The sequence below is a fragment of the Pelodiscus sinensis genome, chromosome 5 (assembly GCF_049634645.1).
Source record: "Pelodiscus sinensis isolate JC-2024 chromosome 5, ASM4963464v1, whole genome shotgun sequence".
Taxonomy (NCBI): Eukaryota; Metazoa; Chordata; order Testudines; family Trionychidae; genus Pelodiscus; species Pelodiscus sinensis.
Window position 1 is genome coordinate 30,987,520 of NC_134715.1, and position 11,137 is coordinate 30,998,656.

Consider the following 11,137-nt stretch of genomic DNA (forward strand, 5'->3'; position numbering starts at 1 on the left):
TTACAAGATCTTGTAGATGTAGGTCTCTGTCTGAGGGGTTGGAACATATGCGGTTGTACCTCAGGGTATGTCTACGCTACCACCCTAGTTCGTACTAGGGTGGTTAATGTAGTCATATGAACTTGCAAATGAAGCCTGGAATTTGAATTTCCTGGGCTTCATTTGCATGTTGCTGGGCGCCACCATTTTTAAATGTCCGCTAGTGCAGACTCCGTGCCCGCGGCTACACGCGGCACGAACTAGATAGTTCGGACTAGGCTTCCTATTCCGAATTATCTGTATGCCTCGTAATAGGAAGCCTAATCCGACTATCTAGTTCGTGCCACATGTAGCCGCGGGCACGGAGTCCGCACTAGCGAACATTTAAAAATGGCGGCGCCCGGCAACATGCAAATGAAGCCCGGGATATTCAAATCCCGGGCTTCATTTGCAAGTTCGTATGACTACATTAACCACCCTAGTTCGAACTAGGGTGGTAGTGTAGACATACCCTCTGTGCTTGGCGGTAAACAATGGATCATGTGGTGTGTCCGGGATGGAAGCTGGAGGCATGCAGGTAAGCATAGCGCTCGGTAGGCTTCCGGTATAGGGTGGTATTGATGTGACCATCACTTATTTGCACCGTGGTGTCCAGGAAATGGACCTCCCGTGTAGACTGGTCCATGCTGAGGTTGATGGTGGGGTGGAAGCTGTTGAAATCATGGTGAAATTCTTCCAGAGTCTCCTTCCCATGGGTCCAGATGATGAAGATGTCATAGATGTAGCGTAGATAGACTAAGACTAATTCGACCAGTAGCTGTATGGCATTGCAAACTTCCACAGGGCAACTGCCAGGTGCTTCTCCACTGTCAGAGTGGGCCTCATTCAGATGTTCCTGCCCTTCAGGGTGGGAGAGAGCCATTCACAAAGTTCCAAGAAAGTGGCTTTGAGCATTTGCAAGTTTTACAGCCACTGCTGATCATCCCACAACTGCAGCACTATATGATCCCAACAGTCTGTGCTTGTCTCATGGCACCAGAACCAGCGCTTCACTGTGTCCAGAGGATCAATTGCCAGCTGCATTTCCATTTTACTGAATGTAAGAGCTTGCCTATACAGTGTGCCCATGGCACCCCAAGATGGAGGAAATTCCTCCTCACCCTCTTCCTGGCATGCTGTGTTTGTGTTCTTGAAATACTGCACCATTAGGCGCACTAAGGTAGAGCCCAACATCACAATGATTTTATGCAAAGTGGCATCTGCACCATCAACCAGGGCCAAAAATGTTATGAAAAGGCTGTTTCCCATTGATCTCAAGCAAGGGGGAGGGCATAGTTTATGGGATGCTGATGACATGAACCCATCACCATCCGCTCCACAGGTGGTCCCAGAGTGCACCAGAAGCATAGGCCAGAATGCAAAGCAGTGCACGCACTGTGAGAACACTACCCACAGTGCATCACTCTCTACATTGATGGCAGTCTCCCTATTGGGGAAGTGCGACTTTGAACTACATTGAATTCTTACGCACAGTGAGGACATGGGCCTTTGACTTCGCAAAATTGGGTGACTAGATATCAGCCTGAATAGATTTGAGCTTATCTTGTAGTATAGACATGGCTGTGGTCTGATAAAGATGAGCTGAATCACTGAACTTCTCTCGTAGCTGCTCATTGGAGCGGGTCCTGGCAGATCAGTGCCATCGGGACTGGAGGAGCACCAGTTCTAGATGCCCGTGGGCCACCTTGAGATTGACTCGTGCAGTGAGTAGCATTTTTGGAGGGTAAGATATGAGAAAGAGAAGATCCAAGTCCCTTAGTAGTCAGACATGTATTATCAGAGGCTGGAAGAGGTTGACTGCTTTGTATATTTTGAGTTGCTATTTCTTATATGAGTAAATATTTACCCATGGATGTCTTCTTATGTTTCTTTCATAAAAAGAGTATCTTTCCCACTTTTTCCATCTAAAAGATTCCTGTGCTACATGTCCCCAATGGATTTGGAGTGCTTGTGAGTCGGGAGGGAAAAAACTAATTATTAACCTCATGTTTTTGTGATTCTGGATAGTCTTTTGGTCTTTGCTCACAGATCAGTTGAGCTGTGCCTTAGAAGCGCTACGTTGTCAGGAAAATCTAACGTGTGTGATGTATCTGTCTACACTCTTCTCATAATGAAGTCAGTAGCAAAGATGACTAGAGATGTTTTATTTTATTTCCCAGAGTCAGAAACTCTGGATTGGGGCTCGAACTATCCTTGTCATTCTAAGAAGGAAACCTAGTGACCTGCACCTGACCTTTGCTGCATCCTTCAGAACCTGGGAAAAGGATAGGAAAAACATCTTGCCACATGCTCTATTTTGCTTCAACATGTGCTTGTAGCTCCCGTTAAAATCAGGCCCTTCTTTCGGGTAACACTATAGTTATAATTTTGTTTGAATCAAGACTGGTCACAGTGGGATGTACACATGTTCACAGGGTAGACTGTATACCACAGAAATGGTTGCCAATTTGACAGGTTATGTTAAATGCAAGAAGATTTCTATTTTTGTAAAATGTGTGAATTTGCTCTACCTTATAGTTAGGGTGACCAGACAGAAAGTGTGAAAAATCAGGACAGAGTAGAGGTTAGGTGTTAAATGGAGACTATATAAGAAAAAGCCTTGAATACTGAGACTATCTGTATGAAACAGGATATGTGGTCTCTCTAATAATAGTAAATTTCAAATTTTTTTATTAGATATTTATATAAGTTGCACTTCAAACTCTCCTCATGCCAAAAAGCTCCACAAAATTTAGTTTTTCACCAACTTCCAAAAAACCAATGATACATGGTACAGTAGACGTCCGATAATCCGAAACCTTTGGGACCTAGGTGGTGCTGGATTATCGGATATGCCAGACTATCAGAAGGTACTATAAACTGGTTTTTTAATATATATATACACACACGCGCACACAGAGAATATATTATATATAAAGTGTTTTTAACCCTTTTTATTATAGCACAAGCACTGTCCAGCGTCACACAATGCCAGTGGCAGACTGACCTGGTCCCGTCCAGTTTCGCTCTGTTCAGCTGCTGCCGCTGCTGCCTTGTGATTCACTTTTTGCCAAAGCTCACTCACTAGGCTCTTGCCATTTTGATGCCCAACTATCAGGAGTGCCATACAATTGGATGCTGGACTATTGGAGTTTTACTGTATTTTAATCTTGAGAGTAAGAAACCATAGGTTTCAAAGAGTATACAGAAATTTAATTTAGGTAGGAAAACATTTGAACTCCATCCATGTTTATCCTGAGTCACTCTTTGCAGGCCCTCTGTGTTTCTAAGTCTCACAAGTATTCCTTCCTGAAGTAGTGTTCGATGGAGGAATATTTTCAGACATATATTGTTGCAGATTCCTCCAATTGTCCAGTGGCAGGGTTGCATTGGCAGACACTCTGGCTTCCTTCTAAATTCACATTGCAGAGATTTCTATTTTCTCCTCTGGCTAACCTTGGAGATACAGGGTTGTTGAACTCTGACAAATCTTGGCATTTGTCATACATTCATTCCATTTAATATTTAGTATTTGTCTAAATAATTTCCTTTCACAGCTTTTAGATGTATGTCTGTACCTCTGGTGGATTCCTAACATTCACATCCATATATTAAGATGGAAATAACAGTTAAAGACGTGTAGTTTGGTCTAAAAGTATAGATTTTCAATGACAAATCTGGATTAAACTGGTAAATGCAGCTGTTGCCTTGGCAATTCATAACATTCTTTCCTTTTGGATATCCCGTTGGCTTGCATGTTACTGCCAAGGTTTGTGAACGCTCGCTTCTTGCATTCCATTGTCTTTCAAGGTAATGCTTGAGCTGCTGGCATTCTCTTTAGAATTGATTTTTCATAACTAATTATTAACCTCATCTTTTTATGATTCTGGAACGCCTTTCAGTCTTTGCTCGCATATTAATTGAGCTGTGCCTTAGAAGAGCTATGTTGTCAGGAAAATCTAATGGCTATCGTATCCATCTACACTTTTCTCATAAAGAAGTCAATAGCAATACCAAACAGTAGAGGAAAGCAGATGCATCTTAATGAACTTCTGATTTAGCATTCCATAATCATTGCCTTCCACTAGAACCAGGTGAATAATTCATAATAAAAAATTAACTACATTTATGTGTTTTCCTGAATTGTGCATGAGCTGATTTAACAAAATCACACATTTAATCAAATCAGATATTCACCAAATATTTCCTCTGACTATTTTCTGATCTCTAGATGATTCACAAGCTGTTAATTGAGAGTGTCATTTCAGGTCCATATTTTCACTGTAAATCCAATCTTCAGGCTAAATTCAACTGGTGCTATATTTGAAACTTCCCAGTTTTCAATGAAATGGGAATGATTTACACAAAACTTGGTGTGTTCAGCTCAAAGATTTTTTTATTTGAAGTTTAGTTTGAACTGTTACCTCAAAAGCAAAACTTAGAGAAAAAAATCAAAATTTGCATCGGCGTGAAATGTAGTTTACAGATGGTTTGTATGAACCATTGTTCCTTTAAATGTTGTACATGCTGTCATGCTAAACAAATTACTGGCAGAGCAACTGAATAAATTTATGAGCCAAGTCTGTATTTCTTCCTTCCAAATTCTTTCCCACTTCTTCTTTCAAGTATTTTCTCTCTCTCTCCTTCTCCTCTTCCTCCTCCTCCCTTGAGTCATCTTTCTTTCTCATTCTAACTCAGTGTTTTTACTAGCACTACCTGGAACTTCTTTCCCCTTATCTAGAACCTACAGCACAAGAAGGAACTGGGATGAAAGGGTAGCAAGGGCCCCATTGGAGGACATCTGTGCATAGCAGTCTGTCTACAGTGCTTGCCAGCAGAGTGAGCAACTTTGTGGGAAACTTTACATTAGCTTCTATTACATGAACTGCCATTGTCACATGTTTTTTCCGCTATTTCCTCAAGTTACTTTGCCTCAAATGTGTCAGAGAGAGAGAGAAGATATTAGTGATGACCTGTTATGTTTTTCAGCCACTAAGCTATTCAGTCTTGGCCTTATGTAATGAGCATTCTTTTCTCCTATGCAGAGGAACAAGCTCCCATTCTAATCCCAGTTTCTCACGCCTTGTGCTGTCTGATGAAGATTGAATATTGTGGAGATCTCACTTTTAGATGTTCAGAAAAAATGGCCTTCCATCACTTTGCGGTGACTCCTGTGGCTGAACGAGAAGAAGAAGGGTGACTTCTGTAGTGTCCAGCCTTCCTAGGTCAGGGAAGGTCGTCATCATACTGGATCTGGATGAAAATATGGAGAATCTCTTTCCTAAGGAGTGAGGACCAAAAGCCCTCTCTCCTGAAGATAAACCTTCTTTGTCCTCATTAAAGTAATTTTAAAAAATAATTCCACATAATCTTTTTAAGTCTTTTTTTTTTTCCATCAGAAATCAGTACAGGATGAAGATTCAAACAAACAGCTGCATCTTCAAGCCGTTTTGGAAGGCAGAAGTGAGCCCACATGGGCATTCCCCCCACCAGCCCCAAGAACATTCAGCTGAAATTTTTCAACAAATGTCATATGAAACACATGGTATCATTTATATTTTTTTCATAGGGATATTCTAGCCAGAGAGTTTCATAGGGATATTCTAGCCAGATAGTCCCCCCAAATCTGTGAATTTTTGACAAATAATGGAAAATGTTCACAGAAGGAATATTTGTTGTTACTGGAAACTTGATTCTAAGATTAGTGCTCATTCAATCAGGGAGCAGAATATTGTATGTAATCTCTGACACATGTCCCATCAAAAGGGTCCGTCTCTAAATTAAATCTGCCAATACATGCATTTCACTTTCTTTTGAGGGTTTGTTATGAATGGTTCACACACTGTTACTACCAGTGTGATTCAAACAAAGAGATTGGATCCTACTAACAAAGTGTGCCATGCTTCTAGTCTGTGTTGTGGACAATGGTCCTTTTTGCTGTGTATACTGGGTGTTTTCTGAGAATTGCAAACATATTTAGCAATGTTAAATCTCTGTGTAGTTCTTTCATCTGAGGCTCTCAACGTTTTTCATACAAGGGAATAAGTATCACTGTGTTCATTTCACCAATGGGAACACTGAGGACAGAGGGGCTAAATGACTTGACCAAGCTGCTGTGCCTGACTCCCAATTTGGTTGTCAAGCCTTGTCATGCTGCCTAACTCTACATAGCAGCATTTTTTCCCTACATTTTCTGAAATATTTGGGCTCTGCTCCAGAAACAGCATTCTAAAATTAATAATGGAGTACATAACAAAGACTCTTTTATATTAAAAATCTTTTTACAATAACCTGCTGTTTAGAAGCTATTCTGATTTCTTTGTAGATGTAGACAACAAATTAATAGGCTTCAGCCTGTTTTCTCTGCTCCAATTCCTGAAACACACACTTTCCCCAGCCATGTGTTAGACCATTTCTGATGTAATGCATCTAATTCTGTGACAAATCCACTTCAGCCTCAGTAATGCCCTTCGTTTGGACTTCAAAACATTCACTGACTCTCATGGATTTGTACTATTTAACACCCAGAGAAAGTTGAACTTTTTTAATAGCGATGGATTACATTTTCTCGTTACATGCACTGACGCAATTTGATTTTTCAGGGTGCACATGTATATCAGAGAAAACAGTAATGCCAGTGTATTTCAGAGAAAACAGTAATGCCAGTGTGAGAATTGTAGTTATTAGAAAAATAAACAAGTTGAAACAAAAACTAACAGACAGATATTAGCTGATTAAATTAATGCTATAAAGGACTATGTGTTTTCCTTCATCAAGCAGAAAGGTGGTCTATTTTGCATTCTTTTTCCTGGATAAGCATATCTTTAGAATCTTAACAGTCAGACTCTGGGTGACTTCCTTGTATTAGGGTTGGGGAGAGGCACAGAGTTTCCCTATATGTTGCCTTTCAAATCAGGGGTCAGATACAATTGCTGTCTCTGCTCTCCTGAAAAAGGCTCTCTTGTACCCCAAAGAGGCAGGGGTGTGTTCCCCCACCCTTCTCTGAAGCTGGCCAACAGCAACTAAAAGTGCATGTAGCCCCTCCCATATTTCTGTGCCTATTTCTGCATGCTGGACAGCTGCAGGAGACGTGATGCCTTTCTGGTGCTCCCACAGGGTCAATACAGCATGAGAAGATCTAGAGTTATCTGTTGACCCATCTCATGCTTGCTTTAACACTAGCACTATAAGATGGGGGCATTCAGCTGTGATGAACAGATACACTGAAGTGTTGTTGATTAGTCCCCTTTCCAGGACATACAATTTAAAATCAAAACCCTGGACTGTACTCCACACGCAGCTTTTGGAACAGTTTTGATCTAGGTCTGATATTCATGGCTTTGACACACGTATCTGAAAGGAAACAGAACCAGCTGGTAGAAGCTACTTCATCATGGCAAAAGTTTTCTGAATAGTACGCAGGGAAGCCTCACATCTGTGAAACATTTAAACAGATGTATATAAGTCCATCCCTGTTTACTAAAGTACTTAAGCTTCTGCATATGCTTAAATTCTATTAAAATCAATGGTACCTTAACATGTCCTTAAGTGGGGTTTTTTCAACTTGTTTATTTTTCTAACAGTTATAAGCTGATTAAAGTTAATTAGGTCCTTAAATGCTTCGCTGAGTTGGGACCTGAAGCCTTATATGATCATGTCCTTATATGGTCAATCTGACGCCAGTGCTTGAAACTTGTATTTTAAATGCGCGGTCAGTCAAAATCCATCCAAGAAACTGCACAGACTGGAATATATTTTGTGAGGAGTACCACACAGAGTACCATGAAGCCAGTTCACCTGTCCTGCTGCACAGATGATCTGCGAGGGTTCAGGAAGAGCCAGAAAAGATTTGTTTATTTGCTTAGCCACCCTGTTTCAGCCATATGGAATGACATAACCCTATTTCGATAGGATTATTTTGCTAAAATAGTCTGAATATCATATTTTTCTTCTTTAAAATGTATTACAACATAATGATGCTTTGAGAGCACAAAAAAGGAAGATATGCAGCCTTTTCTATTTCATTTCCTGCCTTCATGGATTGTTGTTACTAAAATATTTTATTATAAAAGAACTTGATGCAATATGCAATGTTTGTCAGAGAATTATTTATAATCCCTTTAAGCTGAATTTCTGTAATGAAATCCATTTACAGACATTCCACAATGACCTATGGTTACTTGCTTATGCAAATGAAATGTGACCCTTGGACAAAGTCTTTTGCCCTTCCTGGCATCCTCCCTGGCTTTAAAGGTCTCCAGGAGATCACCTTAAAAAGTGGTCTATTTTGTTTAAAAAGAACAGAAAACTGTATTGTATGGCGCTTCATACAAATTTGTAGAAATTGATATCTTAAAAGTCATTCCCCATCTATTTAAGAACAAGTAACACTATGCTTATAATTGTTCTTATTAAACAGGGATTAGCTGAGGTTTTTTTTTTTTTTTCAAAAAGACCCTGGTTACATTTTTCAAAAGTACCTAGGTGGTTTAGGAACCTAAGATGCTTTTTCTCTCAAGGGGCTCAGGCCTCTAAATCACCTAGAACTAGATTCACAAATGGATTAAGGTGTCTTCTGCCACTTCAGGTGCCTATATCCCTGATTTAGGTGCCACTGGTTATCATAGAGCCCCCATTTAGATGCCTGTAGGTAGTTAAACTCACTTGGTGCCTATATTTTTTTCAGTAGAAGTTTCCCACATGCCTAGATTTCCATAGGCACGGACTCCCTGGGTGCTCCAGAGGTGGTACACCCATGTAAAAAATTGGGGGGCACTGATCACCCACCAGTAAGCCCCATAATAGCATCTCTCCCTCCCCTCGGTTTCTCCCACTTGTTAGTGGGCCTGCAGTGAGTCTCCCTCCCTCAGCTGTTTAGCAGCATGCAGGAGGCACTGGGACAGAGAGAGAGGGAATGAGAGCAGGGCATGCTCTGGGAGGAAGTAGAGCGGGGGCAGGAAGAGGTGGGATGGGGATCGCCCTTTGAGGAAAGGGCTGAAGTGAGGGCAGGGCCTGGGGTAGAGTCAGGGGGAAAAGTCAATGTCTATGTATGTTTCAGCAGCAGCGGCACAGGAGCCAGCAAACAGAGCTGTAAACAAGGGAGTTTGAGTGGGAGTTTGTAAGGGGAGTTTGGATTGTGGGACTCATTTAGGGTTAGTTTTTGCCATGGGGGGTGTTTTTATTTGTTTTTGTGTTTCCCAGACTAACAGGATTTAGGTGAGAAGGCTGATTAACACAGAGATAGCAGTGGCCATGACCCAAGCAGTGGAGGACACAATGAGACTGAGTGGATGTGGCAGCTGTGGTATGTATATGATTCTAGAAGGGGTACCTGAAAGGAGTTTTTGTTTGCATGAAGTGCCGCCTAATAGAACTGATGGAAGAAAAGATCCAAGGATTGGTGATGCAGGTGGAAACTTTGGTCGAGTTTAGAAAGGGGTTCGAGCAGATGATGGAGTAAAGGCATGAGGTGGCTGAAGGGGAAAGCTTAGACATGCAGACTGAAGCAGTATCAAAGGCCTCAGAGGAGGGACTGCTCAGCGAAGAAAATGGACAGTGGAAGCATGTGACTATGAGAAACAGGCAGAGGAAAAGATGGGCCAGTGAAGGAGAAATAGAGCTCAAGAACAGGTATGCGGAGTTGGAGAATGGAGAAGGGATACAACAGGTGGCCACTGAAGGTGGAAAGACAAGGAAGAAGAGAAGAGTGGCTAGTCCCATACATAAAGGGGAAGAGTCGATGGAGACAACACCAATAATGAGCATCTGGAGGATACAGGATGGGTTGAAGAAGATTACAAGGGAAGATAGGAATGGAAAGGACTTGCAGCCAGAGGAAACAAGGTATAGACCAGAGAATCGTACTGTCACCAGGAAAAGGCAGGTCTATGTGATTGGGGACTCCTTATTGAGAAGAATAGACATGCCTATAACTAGAGCTGATCCAAAGAACAGAAGGGTGTGCTGTCTGCCAGGTGCTAAGATACGGGATGTGGAACTAAAGTTGAAGAGGATCCTAAAGGGAGTGGGAAAGAATCCATTGATCATCCTTCGTGTAGGAACAAATGATACGGCTAGATTCTCGCTGGAACGAATCAAGGGAGACTATGCCAGGTTGGGGAGGATGCTTAAGGAAATCGAGGCTCAGCTGATTTTCAGTGGGATTCTGCCTGTTCCTAGAGAAGGGCAACAAAGGTGTGATAGGATTATGATGCTCAATAGATGGCTCAGGCAGTGGTGCTATAAAGAGGGCTTTGGGATGTATGGCCACTCACGGACAGAGGACTGGTCTCTAGGGATGGACTTCACCTAAGAAGGGAAAGAAACAGACTTCTAGGATGGAGGCTGGCACAACTGATTAAGAGAGCTTTAAACTAGGAATTTGGGGGAGATGGTTGGGAAATGTACAGGTAATCTCTACGTTGGATTTTAGCATTGAGAGGGAGGAAAACGAAGTAAGAAAGGATATAGCCGGAGGTAAGAGAATGCACATAAGGAGGAAGGGCAGGGTGGATACTAGTCTAATAGGTCATATTGGAGGTACAATGTCCATGCCAAATGGGGTAAAGAATGTGAGTGAGGTGAAACAGCAAAAATTAAGATGTTTGTACACCAGTGCAAGGAGCCTAGGTAACAAAATGGAGGAACTAGAGCTACTGGTCCAGGAAGTGAAACCAGATATTATAGGAATAACAGAAACACGGTGGAATATTAGGCATGACTGGAGTAGAGGTATTGAAGGGTATGTGCTGTTTAGGAAAGACAGAAATAAAGGTAAAGGTGGTGGAGTAGCATTGTGTATCGATGAGGTAGATTGCAAAGAATTAAAAAGTGAAGGAATGGAGAAGACAGAGTCTGGGCAAAAATCACATTGGGGAAGAAAACTACTAGATCCTCCCCTGGGATAGTGCTTGGAGTGTGCTATAGACCACCAGGATCTAATTTAGATAAGGATAGAGACCTCTTTAATGTTTTTAAAGAAGTAAATACTAATGGAAACTGTGTACTCATGGGAGACTTCAACTTTCCAGATATAGACTGGAGAACAAATACTGGTAATAATCATAGAATCATAGAACTGGAAGAGACCTCAGAAGGTCATCCAGTCCAGCCCCCTGCT

General features: G+C 41.6%; 1 long non-coding RNA gene across 11 annotated transcripts in view; it reads left to right on the forward strand.

Moving 5' to 3' along the window:
- LOC142829565 (uncharacterized) overlaps nt 1-8,145 on the forward strand; it is a 182,874-nt gene extending 174,729 nt beyond the window's left edge. For 3 of the 11 annotated variants that reach the window (XR_012904073.1, XR_012904074.1, XR_012904072.1), the window contains exons 5-6: nt 1,646-1,762; nt 5,064-8,130. This is a non-coding gene — a long non-coding RNA (uncharacterized LOC142829565). Of the gene's footprint in view, nt 1-1,645; nt 1,763-2,198; nt 2,306-5,063 lie in introns of those variants that run through there. The other 8 variants (XR_012904078.1, XR_012904077.1, XR_012904076.1 and 5 more) reach the window with 7 other exon arrangements.
- The last annotated feature ends 2,992 nt before the right edge of the window (nt 8,146-11,137 follow it).